The sequence below is a fragment of the Pseudophryne corroboree genome, chromosome 4, assembly GCF_028390025.1.
Source record: "Pseudophryne corroboree isolate aPseCor3 chromosome 4, aPseCor3.hap2, whole genome shotgun sequence".
Classification (NCBI taxonomy): Eukaryota; Metazoa; Chordata; class Amphibia; order Anura; family Myobatrachidae; genus Pseudophryne; species Pseudophryne corroboree.
The window spans coordinates 544864120-544878470 of NC_086447.1; positions in this window are offsets into that span (position 1 = coordinate 544864120).

Here is a 14351-nt window from a genome sequence, read left to right on the forward strand (position 1 = left end):
CAACGGCTGGAAAATCCACCTTTTCTCTATCGTCCTAGTGGATGCTGGGGTTCCTGAAAGGACCATGGGGAATAGCGGCTCCACAGGAGACAGGGCACAAAAAGTAAAGCTTTAGGATCAGGTGGTGTGCACTGGCTCCTCCCCCTATGACCCTCCTCCAAGCCTCAGTTAGATTTTTGTGCCCGGCCGAGAAGGGTGCAATCTAGGTGGCTCTCCTAAAGAGCTGCTTAGAAAAGTTTAGCTTAGGTTTTTTATTTTACAGTGAGTCCTGCTGGCAACAGGATCACTGCAACGAGGGACTTAGGGGAGAAGAAGTGAACTCACCTGCGTGCAGGATGGATTGGCTTCTTTGGCTACTGGACATTAGCTCCAGAGGGACGATCACAGGTACAGCCTGGATGGTCACCGGAGCCTCGCCGCCGGCCCCCTTGCAGATGCTGAAACAAGAAGAAGGTCCAGAATCGGCGGCATGAAGACTCCTCAGTCTTCTTAAGGTAGCGCACTGCAGCTGTGCGCCATTTCCTCTCAGCACACTTCACACGGCAGTCACTGAGGGTGCAGGGCGCTGGAAGGGGGGCGCCCTGGGAGGCAATGAAAACCTATTTTTGGCTAAAAATACCTCACATATAGCCTCCGGGGGCTATATGGAGATATTTAACCCCTGCCAGAATCCGTTAAGAGCGGGAGACGAGGCCGCCGAAAAAGGGGCGGGGCCTATCTCCTCAGCACACAGCGCCATTTTCCCTCACAGAAAGGCTGGAGGGAAGGCTCCCAGGCTCTCCCCTGCACTGCACTACAGAAACAGGGTTAAAACAGAGAGGGGGGGCACTAATTTGGCGTTAGAAATATATAAAAAAGATGCTATAAGGGAAAACACTTATATAAGGTTGTCCCTATATAATTATAGCGTTTTTGGTGTGTGCTGGCAAACTCTCCCTCTGTCTCTCCAAAGGGCTAGTAGGTCCTGTCCTCTATCAGAGCATTCCCTGTGTGTGTGCTGTGTGTCGGTACGTGTGTGTCGACATGTATGAGGACGATGTTGGTGAGGAGGCGGAGCAATTGCCTGTAATGGTGATGTCACTCTCTAGGGAGTCGACACCGGAATGGATGGCTTATTTAGGGAATTACGTGATAATGTCAACACGCGGCAAGGTCGGTTGACGACATGAGACGGCCGACAAACAATTAGTACCGGTCCAGACGTCTCAAAAACACCGTCAGGGGTTTTAAAACGCCCGTTTACTTTAGTCGGTCGACACAGACACAGACAGGGACACTGAATCCAGTGTCGACGGTGAATAAACAAACGTATTCCTTATTAGGGCCACACGTTAAGGGCAATGAAGGAGGTGTTACATATTTCTGATACTACAAGTACCACAAAAGAGGGTATTATGTGGGATGTGAAAAAACTACCGTAGTTTTTCCTGAATCAGATAAATTAAATGAAGTTAGGGCGCGTTGGGAAACACCCCTTAGGGTGGATAAGGCGCTCACACGCTTATCAGAACAAGTGGCGGTACCGTCTATAGATAGGGCCGTCCTCAAGGAGCCAGCTGACAGGAGGCTGGAAAATATCATAAAAAGTATATACACACATACTGGTGTTATACTGCGACCAGCGATCGCCTCAGCCTGGATGTGCAGAGCTGGGGTGGCTTGGTCGGATTCCCTGACTAAAAATATTGATACCCTTGACAGGGACAGTATTTTATTGACTATAGAACATTTAAAGGATGCATTTCTATATATGCGAGATGCACAGAGGGATATTTGCACTCTGGCATCAAGAGTAAGTGCGATGTCCATATCTGCCAGAAGATGTTTATGGACACGACAGTGGTCAGGTGATGCAGATTCCAAACGGCACAAAGGTGTATTGCCGTATAAAGGAAGAGGAGTTATTTGGGGTCGGTCCATCGGACCTGGTGGCCACGGCAACTGCTGGAAAATCCACCGTTTTTTACCCTAAGTCACATCTCTGCAGAAAAAGACACCGTCTTTTCAGCTTCAGTCCTTTCGTCCCTATAAGAGTCATATCTGCCCAGGGATAGAGGAAAGGGAAGAAGACTGCAGCAGGCAGCCCATTCCCAGGAACAGAAGCGTTCCACCGCTTCTGACAAGCTCTCAGCATGACGCTGAGACCGTACAGGACCCCTGGATCCTACAAGTAGTATCCCAGGGGTACAGATTGGAATGTTGAGACGTTTCCCCTGCGCAGGCTCCTGAAGTCTGCTTTACCAAGGTCTCCCTCCGACAAGGAGGCAGTATGGGAAACAATTCACGAGCTGTATTCCCAGCAGGTGATAATTAAATTACCCCTCCTACAACAAGAAAAGGGGTATTATTCCACACTATATTGTGGTACTGAAGCCAGAAGGCTAGGTGAGACCTATTCTAAATCTAAAAAAATTTGAACATTTACAAAGGTTCAAATCAAGATGGAGTCACTCAGAGCAGTGATAATGAACCGGGAAGAAGGGGACTATATGGTGTCCCGAGACATCAGGGATGCTTACCTCCATGTCCCAAATTTGCCCTTATCACTAAGGGTACCTCAGGTTCGTGGTACAGGACTGTCACTATCAGTTTCAGACGCTGCCGTTTGGATTGTCCACGGCACCCCGGGTCTTTACCAAGGTAATGGCCGAAATGATGGTTCTTCTTCGAAGAAAAGGCGTCTTAATTATCCCTTACTTGGACGATCTCCTGATAAGGGCAAAGTCCAGGGAACAGTTGGAGGTCGGAGTAGCACTATCTCGGATACTGTTACAACAGCAGGGGTGGATTCTAAATATTCCTAAATCGCAGCTGATCCCGACAACAAGTCTCCTGTGCTTAGGGATGATTCTGGACACAGTCCAGAAAAAGGTGTTTCTCCCGGAAGAGAAAGCCAGGGAGTTATCCGAGCTAGTCAGGAACCTCCTAAAATCAGTGCATCATTGCACAAGGGCCATGGTAAAAAAATGGTGACTTCCTTCGAAGCAATTCCAGTCGGCAGATTTCATGCAAGAACTTTTCAGTGGGATCTGCTGGACAAATGGTCCGGATCGCATCTTCAGATGCATCAGCGGATAACCCTATATCCAAGGACAAGGGTGTCTCTCCTGTGGTGGTTACAGAGTGCTCATCTTCTAGAGGGCCGCAGATTCGGCATTCAGTTTTGGATGTTGGTGACCACGGAGGCCAGCCGAGAGGCTGGGGAGCAGTCACACAAGGAAAAAATTTCCAGGGAGTGTGATCAAGTCTGGAGACTTTTCTCCACATAAATATAGCTAAGGGTAAATTTATAATGCTCTAAGCTTAGCAAGACCTCTGCTTCAAGGTCAGCCGGTATTGATCCAGTGGGATAAAACATCACGGCAGTCGCCCACGTAAATAGACAGGGCGGCACAAGAAGCAGGAGGGCAGTGGCAAAAACTGCAAGGACTTTTCGCTGGGCGGAAAATCATGTGATAGCACTGTCAGCAGTGTTTCATTCCGGGAATGGAAACTGGGAAGCAGACTTCCTCAGTAGGCACGACCTCCACCCGGCAGAGTGGGAACTTCATGGGGAAGTTTTCCACATGATTGTAAACCGTTGGGAATTACCAAAGGTGGACATGATGGCGTCCCGTCTGAACAAAAAACGGGACAGGTATTGCGCCAGGTTAAGAGACCCTCAGGCAATAGCTGTGGACGTTCTGGTAACACCGTGGGTGTACCAGTCGGTGTATGTGTTCCATCCTCTGCTTTTCATACCTAAGGTACTGAGAATTATAAGACGTAGAGGAGTAAGAACTATACTCATGGCTCCGGATTGGCCAAGAAGGACTTGGTACCCGGAACTTCAAGAGATGCTCACAGAGGACTTATGGCCTCTGCCGCTAAGAAGGGACTTGTTTCAGCAAGTACCATGTCTGTTCCAAGACTTACCGCAGCTGCGTTTGACGGCATGGCGGTGGAACGCCGGATCCTGCATTCAGGAAGAGGTCATTCCTACCCTGGTCAAAGCCAGAAAGGAGGTGACCGCACAACATTATCACCACATGTGGCGAAAATATGTTGCGTGGTGTGAGGCCAGGAAGGCCCCACGAAGAAATTTCAACTCGGTCGATTCCTGCATTTCCTGCAAACAGGAGTGTCTATGGGCCTCAAATTGGGGTCCATTAAGGTTCAAATTTCGGCCCTGTCGATTTTTCTTCCAGAAAGAATTGGCTTCAGTTCCTGAAGTCCAGAAGTTTGTCAAGGGAGTATTGCATATACAACCCCCTTTTGTGCCTCCAGTGGCACTGTGGGATCTCAACGTAGTTCTGGGATTCCTCAAAACACATTGGTTTAAAACTAGAGATGAGCGCCTGAAATTTTTCGGGTTTTGTGTTTTGGTTTTGGGTTCGGTTCCGCGGCCGTGTTTTGGGTTCGAACGCGTTTTGGCAAAACCTCACCGAATTATTTTTGTCGGATTCGGGTGTGTTTTGGATTCGGGTGTTTTTTTCCAAAAACACTAAAGAACAGCTTAAATCATAGAATTTGGGGGTCATTTTGATCCCAAAGTATTATTAACCTCAAAAACCATAATTTACACTCATTTTCAGTCTATTCTGAATACCTCACACCTCACAATATTATTTTTAGTCCTAAAATTTGCACCGAGGTCGCTGTGTGAGTAAGATAAGCGACCCTAGTGGCCGACACAAACACCGGGCCCATCTAGGAGTGGCACTGCAGTGTCACGCAGGATGTCCCTTCCAAAAAACCCTCCCCAAACAGCACATGACGCAAAGAAAAAAAGAGGCGCAATGAGGTAGCTGTGTGAGTAAGATTAGCGACCCTAGTGGCCGACACAAACACCGGGCCCATCTAGGAGTGGCATTTTTGTTCTCCATATTTTAATAGGCACAACTAAAAGGCACCTCAGGTAAACAATGGAGATGGATGGATTGGATACTAGTATACAATTATGGACGGGCTGCCGAGTGCCGACACAGAGGTAGCCACAGCCGTGAACTACCGCACTGTACTGTGTCTGCTGCTAATATATAGACTGGTTGATAAAGAGATAGTATACTCGTAACTAGTATGTATGTATAAAGAAAGAAAAAAAAACCACGGTTAGGTGGTATATACAATTATGGACGGGCTGCCGAGTGCCGACACAGAGGTAGCCACAGCCGTGAACTACCGCACTGTACTGTGTCTGCTGCTAATATATAGACTGGTTGATAAAGAGATAGTATACTCGTAACTAGTATGTATGTATAAAGAAAGAAAAAAAAACCACGGTTAGGTCACTGGTATATACAATTATGGACGGGCTGCCGAGTGCCGACACAGAGGTAGCCACAGCCGTGAACTACCGCACTGTACTGTGTCTGCTGCTAATATATAGACTGGTTGATAAAGAGATAGTATACTCGTAACTAGTATGTATGTATAAAGAAAGAGAAAAAAACCACGGTTAGGTCACTGGTATATACAATTATGGACGGGCTGCCGAGTGCCGACACAGAGGTAGCCACAGCCGTGAACTACCGCACTGTACTGTGTCTGCTGCTAATATATAGACTGGTTGATAAAGAGATAGTATACTCGTAACTAGTATGTATGTATAAAGAAAGAAAAAAAAACCACGGTTAGGTCACTGGTATATACAATTATGGACGGGCTGCCGAGTGCCGACACAGAGGTAGCCACAGCCGTGAACTACCGCACTGTACACTGGTTGATAAAGAGATAGTAGTATACTCGTAACAACTAGTATGACTGACTATGACGGTATAAAGAATGAAAAAAAAAACCACGGTTAGGTGGTATATATTATAATACAATTATGGATGGACGGACTGCCTGCCGAGTGCCGACACAGAGGTAGCCACAGCCGTGAACTACCGCACTGTACACTGGTTGATAAAGAGATAGTAGTATACTCGTAACAACTAGTATGACTGACTATGACGGTATAAAGAATGAAAAAAAAACCACGGTTAGGTGGTATATATTATAATACAATTATGGATGGACGGACTGCCTGCCGACTGCCGACACAGAGGTAGCCACAGCCGTGAACTACCGCACTGTACACTGGTTGATAAAGAGATAGTAGTATACTCGTAACAACTAGTATGACACTATGACGGTATAAAGAATGAAAAAAAAACCACGGTTAGGTGGTATATATTATAATACAATTATGGATGGACGGACTGCCTGCCGACTGCCGACACAGAGGTAGCCACAGCCGTGAACTACCGCACTGTACACTGGTTGATAAAGAGATAGTAGTATACTCGTAACAACTAGTATGACACTATGACGGTATAAAGAATGAAAAAAAAACCACGGTTAGGTGGTATATATTATAATAATACAATTATGGATGGACGGACTGCCTGCCGACTGCCGACACAGAGGTAGCCACAGCCGTGAACTACCGCACTGTACACTGGTTGATAAAGAGATAGTAGTATACTCGTAACAACTAGTATGACTATGACGACGGTATAAAGAAAGAAAAAAAAATACCACGGTTAGGTGGTATATAATTATACAATTATGGATGGACGGACTGCCTGCCGAGTGCCGACTGCCGACACAGAGGTAGCCACAGCCGTGAACTACCGCACTGTACTGTGTCTGCTGCTAATATAGACTGGTTGATAAAGAGATAGTATACAACAATATACTACTATACTGGTGGTCAGGCACTGGTCACCACTAGTCACACTGGCAGTGGCACTCCTGCAGCAAAAGTGTGCACTGTTTAATTTTAAATTAATATAATATTATGTACTCCTGGCTCCTGCTATAACAACCTGCAGTGCTCCCCAGTCTCCCCCACAATTATTATAAGCTTTTATACATTGATGTGCAGCACACTGGGCTGAGCTGAGTGCACACAGACTGAGTCACACTGTGTGACTGCTGTGTATCGTTTTTTTCAGGCAGAGAACGGATATAGCAGAGAACGGATATATTAAATAAAAGTTAACTTAACAACAACTGCACTGGTCACTGTGGTAAACTCTGTCTGCACAATCTCTCTCTCTCTCTCTCTCTTCTAATCTATTCTAATGGAGAGGACGCCAGCCACGTCCTCTCCCTATCAATCTCAATGCACGTGTGAAAATGGCGGCGACGCGCGGCTCCTTATATAGAATCCGAGTCTCGCGAGAATCCGACAGCGTCATGATGACGTTCGGGCGCGCTCGGGTTAACCGAGCAAGGCGGGAAGATCCGAGTCGCTCGGACCCGTGAAAAAAAAAGTGAAGTTCGTGCGGGTTCGGATTCAAAGAAACCGAACCCGCTCATCTCTATTTAAAACCAGTCAAATCTGTGGATTTGAAGCATCTCACATGAAAAGTGAACATGCTCTTGGACCTGGCCTGGACCAGGCGAGTGTCAAATTGGTGGTTTTTTTCTCAAAAAAGCCCATATCTGTTTGTCCATTCGGACAGGGCAGAGCTGCGGACTCGTCCCCAGTTCTCTCCCTAAGGTGGTGTCAGTGTTTCACCTGAACCAGCTTATTGTGGTGTCTTGCGCCTACTAGGGACTTGGAGGACTCCAAGTTGCTAGATGTGGTCAGGGCCCTGAAAATATAGGTTCCAGGACGGCTGGAGTTAGGAAAACTGACTTGCTGTTATCCTGTATGCACCCAACAAACTGGGTGCTCTTGCTTCTAAGCAGACTTTTGCTAGTTGGATGTGTAATACAATTCAGCTTGCACATTCTGTGGCAGGCCTGCCACAGCCAAAATATGTAAATGCCCATTCCACAAGGAAGGTGGGCTCATCTTGGGCGGCTGCCCGAGGGGTCTCGGCTTTACAACTTTGCCGAGCGGCTATTTAGTCAGGGGCAAACACGTTTGTAAAATCCTACAAATTTGATAACCTGGCTAAGGAGGACCTGGAGTTCTCTCATTCGGTGCTGCAGAGTCATCCGCACTCTCCCGCCCGTTTGGGAGCTTTGGTATAATCCCCATGGTCCTTTCAGGAACCCCAGCATCCACTAGGACGATAGAGAAAATAAGAATTTACTTACCGATAATTCTATTTCTCGGAGTCCGTAGTGGATGCTGGGCGCCCATCCCAAGTGCGGATTATCTGCAATACTTGTACATAGTTACAAAAATCGGGTTATTATTGTTGTGAGCCATCTTTCAGAGGCTCCGCTGTTATCATACTGTTAACTGGGTTCAGATCACAGGTTGTACAGTGTGATTGGTGTGGCTGGTATGAGTCTTACCCGGGATTCATAAATCCTTCCTTATTGTGTACGCTCGTCCGGGCACAGTATCCTAACTGAGGCTTGGAGGAGGGTCATAGGGGGAGGAGCCAGTGCACACCACCTGATCCTAAAGCTTTACTTTTTGTGCCCTGTCTCCTGCGGAGCCGCTATTCCCCATGGTCCTTTCAGGAACCCCAGCATCCACTACGGACTCCGAGAAATAGAATTATCGGTAAGTAAATTCTTATTTTTACCCCAGGTCACTTCACATCAGCAGAAAAAGACACCGTCTTTTCAAACTCAGTCCTTTCGTTCCCATAAGTACAAGCGAGCTAAAGGCCATTCCTTCCTGCCCCGGGGCAGAGGAAGGGGAAAAAGACTGCACCATGCAGCCGCTTCCCAGGAGCAGAAGCCCTCCCCTGCTTCTGCCAAGTCTTCAGCATGACGCTGGGGCTGTACAAGCAGACTCAGACATGGTGGGGGCCCGTCTCAAGAATTTCAACGCGCAGTGGGCTCACTCGCAAGTGGACCCCTGGATTCTACAGGTAGTATCGCAGGGGTACAAACTGGAATTCGAGGCGTTTCCCCCTCGCCGGTTCCTGAAGTCTGCTCTACCAAAGTCTCCCTCCGACAGGGAGGCAGTTTTGGAAGCCATTCACAAGCTGTATTCCCAGGAGGTGATAATCAAGGTACCCCTCCTACAACAGGGAAAGGGGTATTATTCCACGCTGTTTGTGGTACCGAAGCCGGACGGCTCGGTGAGACCAATTTTAAATCTGAAATCCTTGAACACTTACATAAAGAGGTTCAAATTCAAGATGGAATCACTCAGAGCGGTGATAGCAAACCTGGAAGAAGGGGACTATATGGTGTCTCTGGACATCAAGGATGCTTATCTCCACGTCCCAATCTACCCGTCTCACCAAGGGTACCTCAGGTTTGTAGTACAAAACTGTCATTATCAGTTTCAGACGCTGCCGTTTGGGTTGTCCACGGCACCTCGGGTCTTTACCAAGGTAATGGCCGAAATGATGATTCTTCTTCGAAGAAAAGGCATCTTAATTATCCCTTACTTGGACGATCTCCTGATAAGGGCAAGGTCCAGGGAACAGTTAGAATTCGGAGTAGCACTATCTCAGGTAGTGTTACGTCAGCACGGGTGGATCCTAAATTTTCCAAAATCGCAGCTGATTCCTACGACACGTCTACTGTTCCTAGGAATGATTCTGGACACAGTCCAGAAAAAGGTGTTTCTCCCGGAGGAGAAGGCCAGGGAGTTATCCGAGCTAGTCAGGAACCTCCTAAAACCAGGCCAGGTGTCAGTGCATCAGTGCACGAGGGTCCTGGGAAAAATGGTGGCTTCTTACGAAGCGATTCCATTCGGAAGATTCCATGCAAGAACTTTTCAGTGGGATCTGCTGGACAAATGGTCCGGATCGCATCTTCAGATGCATCAGCGGATAACCCTGTCGCCAAGGACAAGGGTGTCTCTTCTGTGGTGGCTGCAGAGTGCTCATCTACTAGAGGGCCGCAGATTTGGCATTCAGGATTGGATCCTGGTGACCATGGATGCAAGCCTGAGAGGCTGGGGAGCAGTCACACAGGGAAGAAATTTCCAGGGCTTGTGGTCAAGCATGGAAGCATCTCTTCATATAAACATTCTGGAACTAAGGGCCATTTACAATGCCCTAAGTCAAGCGAAACCCCTGCTTCAGGGTCAGGCGGTATTGATCCAATCGGACAACATCACGTCAGTCGCCCACGTAAACAGACAGGGCGGCACGAGAAGCAGGAGGGCAATGGCAGAAGCTGCAAGGATTCTTCGCTGGGCGGAAAATCATGTGATAGCACTGTCAGCAGTGTTCATTCCGGGAGTGGACAACTGGGAAGCAGACTTCCTCAGCAGACACGACCTCCACCCGGGAGAGTGGGGACTTCACCCAGAAGTCTTCCACCTGATAGTAAACCGTTGGGAAGAACCAAAGGTGGACATGATGGCGTCCCGTCTAAACAAAAAACTAGACAGATATTGCACCAGGTCAAGGGACCCTCAGGCAATAGCGGTGGACGCCCTGGTAACGCCGTGGGTGTACCAGTCAGTGTATGTGTTCCCTCCTCTGCCTCTCATACCGAAGGTACTGAGAATCATAAGAAGGAGAGGAGTAAGAACTATACTCGTGGCTCCGGATTGGCCAAGAAGGACTTGGTACCCGGAACTTCAAGAGATGCTCACGGAAGAACCGTGGCCTCTACCTCTGAGAAAGGACCTGCTCCAGCAGGGGCCTTGTCTGTTCCAAGACTTACCGCGGCTGCGTTTGACGGCATGGCGGTTGAACGCCGGATCCTGAGGGAAAAAGGCATTCCAGATGAAGTCATCCCTACCCTGGTCAAGGCCAGGAAGGACGTAACCGCAAAACATTATCACCGCATTTGGCGAAAATATGTTGCGTGGTGTGAGGCCAAGAAGGCCCCTACAGAGGAATTTCAACTGGGTCGTTTCCTCCATTTCCTGCAAACAGGACTATCTATGGGCCTAAAATTAGGGTCCATTAAGGTTCAAATTTCGGCCCTGTCGATTTTCTTCCAGAAAGAACTGGCTTCAATGCCTGAAGTTCAGACATTTGTAAAAGGGGTACTGCATATACAGCCTCCTTTTGTGCCTCCAGTGGCACCTTGGGATCTCAATGTTGTGTTGAGTTTTCTAAAGTCACATTGGTTTGAACCACTCACCACTGTGGACTTCAAATTTCTCACATGGAAGGTGACGATGCTGTTAGCCCTGGCTTCAGCCAGGCGTGTGTCAGAATTGGCGGCTTTATCATATAAAAGTCCTTACTTAATTTTTCATTCTGACAGGGCAGAATTGAGGACTCGTCCTCAATTTCTACCTAAGGTGGTTTCTGCATTTCACATGAACCAACCTATTGTGGTACCTGCGGCTACTAGGGACTTGGAGGACTCCAAGTTGCTTGACGTTGTCAGGGCCCTGAAAATATATGTTTCCAGGACGGCTGGAGTCAGAAAATCTGACTCGCTGTTTATCCTGTATGCACCCAACAAGCTGGGTGCTCCTGCTTCTAAGCAGACGATTGCTCGTTGGATTTGTAGTACAATTCAGCTTGCACATTCTGTGGCGGGCCTGCCACAGCCAAAATCGGTAAAAGCCCATTCCACAAGGAAAGTGGGCTCATCTTGGGCGGCTGCCCGAGGGGTCTCGGCTTTACAACTTTGCCGAGCAGCTACTTGGTCAGGGGCAAACACGTTTGCAAAATTCTACAAATTTGATACACTGGCTGAGGAGGACCTGAAGGTCTCTCATTCGGTGCTGCAGAGTCATCCGCACTCTCCCGCCCGTTTGGGAGCTTTGGTATAATCCCCATGGTCCTTACGGAGTCCCAGCATCCACTAGGACGTCAGAGAAAATAAGATTTTACTTACCGATAAATCTATTTCTCGTAGTCCGTAGTGGATGCTGGGCGCCCATCCCAAGTGCGGATTGTCTGCAATACTTGTATATAGTTATTGTTACAAAAATTCGGGTTATTATTGTTGTGAGCCATCTTTTCAGAGGCTCCTTTTCGTTTTATCATACTGTTAACTGGGTTCAGATCACAAGTTGTACGGTGTGATTGGTGTGGCTGGTATGAGTCTTACCCGGGATTCAATATCCTTCCTTATTATGTACGCTCGTCCGGGCACAGTATCCTAACTGAGGCTTGGAGGAGGGTCATAGGGGGAGGAGCCAGTGCACACCACCTGATCCTAAAGCTTTTATTCTTGTGCCCTGTCTCCTGCGGAGCCGCTATTCCCCATGGTCCTTACGGAGTCCCAGCATCCACTACGGACTACGAGAAATAGATTTATCGGTAAGTAAAATCTTTTTTTTTTTTTATTAGAAAAAATATGTTATACATTTCAAACCATACAACTATAAAGTGGAGGGGAGAAGTGACAGCGGTAGAATATAAAAAGTTTGTGGCAACTGGCAGTTGTAAATTATCTTCAGAGCAAAATTAACTTCACCTGAACTCTAGACAAATCTAAAGCTGGATACACATGAGCCGATTTGTGTACCCGGCGATATCGGCGGCGATGGGAATCGGCTGGGTTTCTGGCATTGGTAATTGCATCCACACTTACCAGGGGGCAATAATAGATGCATATATAATTTGGATAAAAACATACTGCAGTATGCACTGTTCATACTCAGAAAGCAAGTGCACAGCTGGAGAGGCAGAACAGGAGAGCCCATGTACAGTAAGAACATGTTACCACAAATACTGTCAAAACCAGCCCTGTAGAAAACTGCATATGGCTATCTATAGGCGTAACTGTTGTTGGTAAAAATAGTGCTAGTGTAAGACTCTAATGATACAGTATCTGGCAACTTATCCTGTTCACTATAAAAGAATTCGAGGGACGAATAGGCCCGAGAATAAATAAGCGTCCTGGGTTTTTTAAAAGAAGGAAGCCTGGGACAGGAAATAGGAGAAAGGGGGAGGGGAGGGGAGGGGAGGGGGAGGGGGGGGGGGATAGAGCAGGTAGCATAGCAGCATCCTATAGGAAAAAGGGGAGGAGAGTTACCTGGGAGGTACAAAAGACCAGGAATGCCAGGCAGGCTCCCTCTTTTCATGCTGATCAAGGATCCAAGAAGGCACCTCGGCTCCAGGATCCAAGGAAGGATTAAGTACCATTTTTCTTATTATTAGCCATCCCCCCCTTTAGTCCACCTTTTACGGCACCCTCGGTCATCTGCAGGCCCAGCATCCCCGCACACTCCGTCTTATTAATAGCAGCGGCTAACCCCCACTATGCCCAGGCCTAGTAGGTTTGCTCCCCCCCCCGGCGGCTCATACAGGCGGACACAGGGCCGTCCACGCCAACGCGCAGCTCTGCTCCCCCTCGCGGGCTCCGGCCTGGACCAGGGCACGGATCCCCCCTCTACAATTGGCTAGCGCACGGCGGGCCTGAGCCGGGCTCCGGAGCGCTAGGCCAAAATCCACCGGATGCCGCGGCCCGCCCCCCCGGCGCCGGGAGATCGCGTCACGCCCGGCGCCGGACAGCGCCATCCACATACTGCGGTCCCCCTCCCCCCGGCGCCGGGCGATCAATCACGTCACGCCCGGCGCCGGCCGGCTCCAGCCGAATACCGCGGCCTCCTCCTGCCTAGTGCCCGGCGATCGCCCCACACCCGCAGCAACTGCATACCATAGCTCCGGCCGGGCTGGCCCCCCGCCGGAGCCTGTGCATCCTCTTCCCACGCCGCCCAGCGCAGCCCAACCAAACTTTCCCCCCACAGATTACACGAGGCATCCACCCCCCACCCCCCCCGCCTCCCACACGCAGGCATCACAGGCTGTGTTTGCACAGCCAGAGCAAGTAGGATGGGGGCAGCAGCTTGCAGCGCTCCCCTCCCCCCCCTCGGTTCACCACGCGGCGCCGCTCCCCCCCGGGGGCCCCGGCCGGGATCGGCGGGACCGCCGCCCGCATCACCCCTCCATACGTGGCTGGCGCGCGGCGGCCCGGAAGCAGGCTCCGGCGAGCCAGCCCGCAGCCAGTCACAGGCCCACCCCCCCTCCTTCCGGCGCCGAGCGATCGCGTCACGCTCGGCGTCGCCCAGCCGCAGCAGCAGCCACAAACCCCGGCTCCGGCGGGGCAGGCCCCACCGCCGGAGCCCACACTTACACCCCCAGCGAAGCTTAAATAGTTAATATTTAAACACGCTTAAATAGTTAATTATTTATTTCCATAAATTTTCCCTTTTCTGTCATGTTACTTTGTAACATGGTACTTTTCCCTTTCACTTACTGTACTTACTTACAGATGATCAGACTACTCGTCTCGTTTCTCCTTACGGCTTAGCTTCGGGGGGAGCCCACGCGAAACTTTGCAATCTAAGGATTCCTTAGGATGCACGCAGAGGGACCACCCAGATAAGTATCATGTATTTACGGGCTAGGGGTATGGCTTCTGCGCTGTGGCTTAGTGGGTTAAAGCGACTGTCTGATTAGCAGGCCTCAATGGTCAATGAACATAATGAGTGAAAAGTCCAGCACTGTCCACCAGTATAATCGTGACGTTAGGGCAGGAACTTTACTATACGTTCTCCAGTAAACTGCAAATAAATTGTATGTGGAAGCATAAGATAA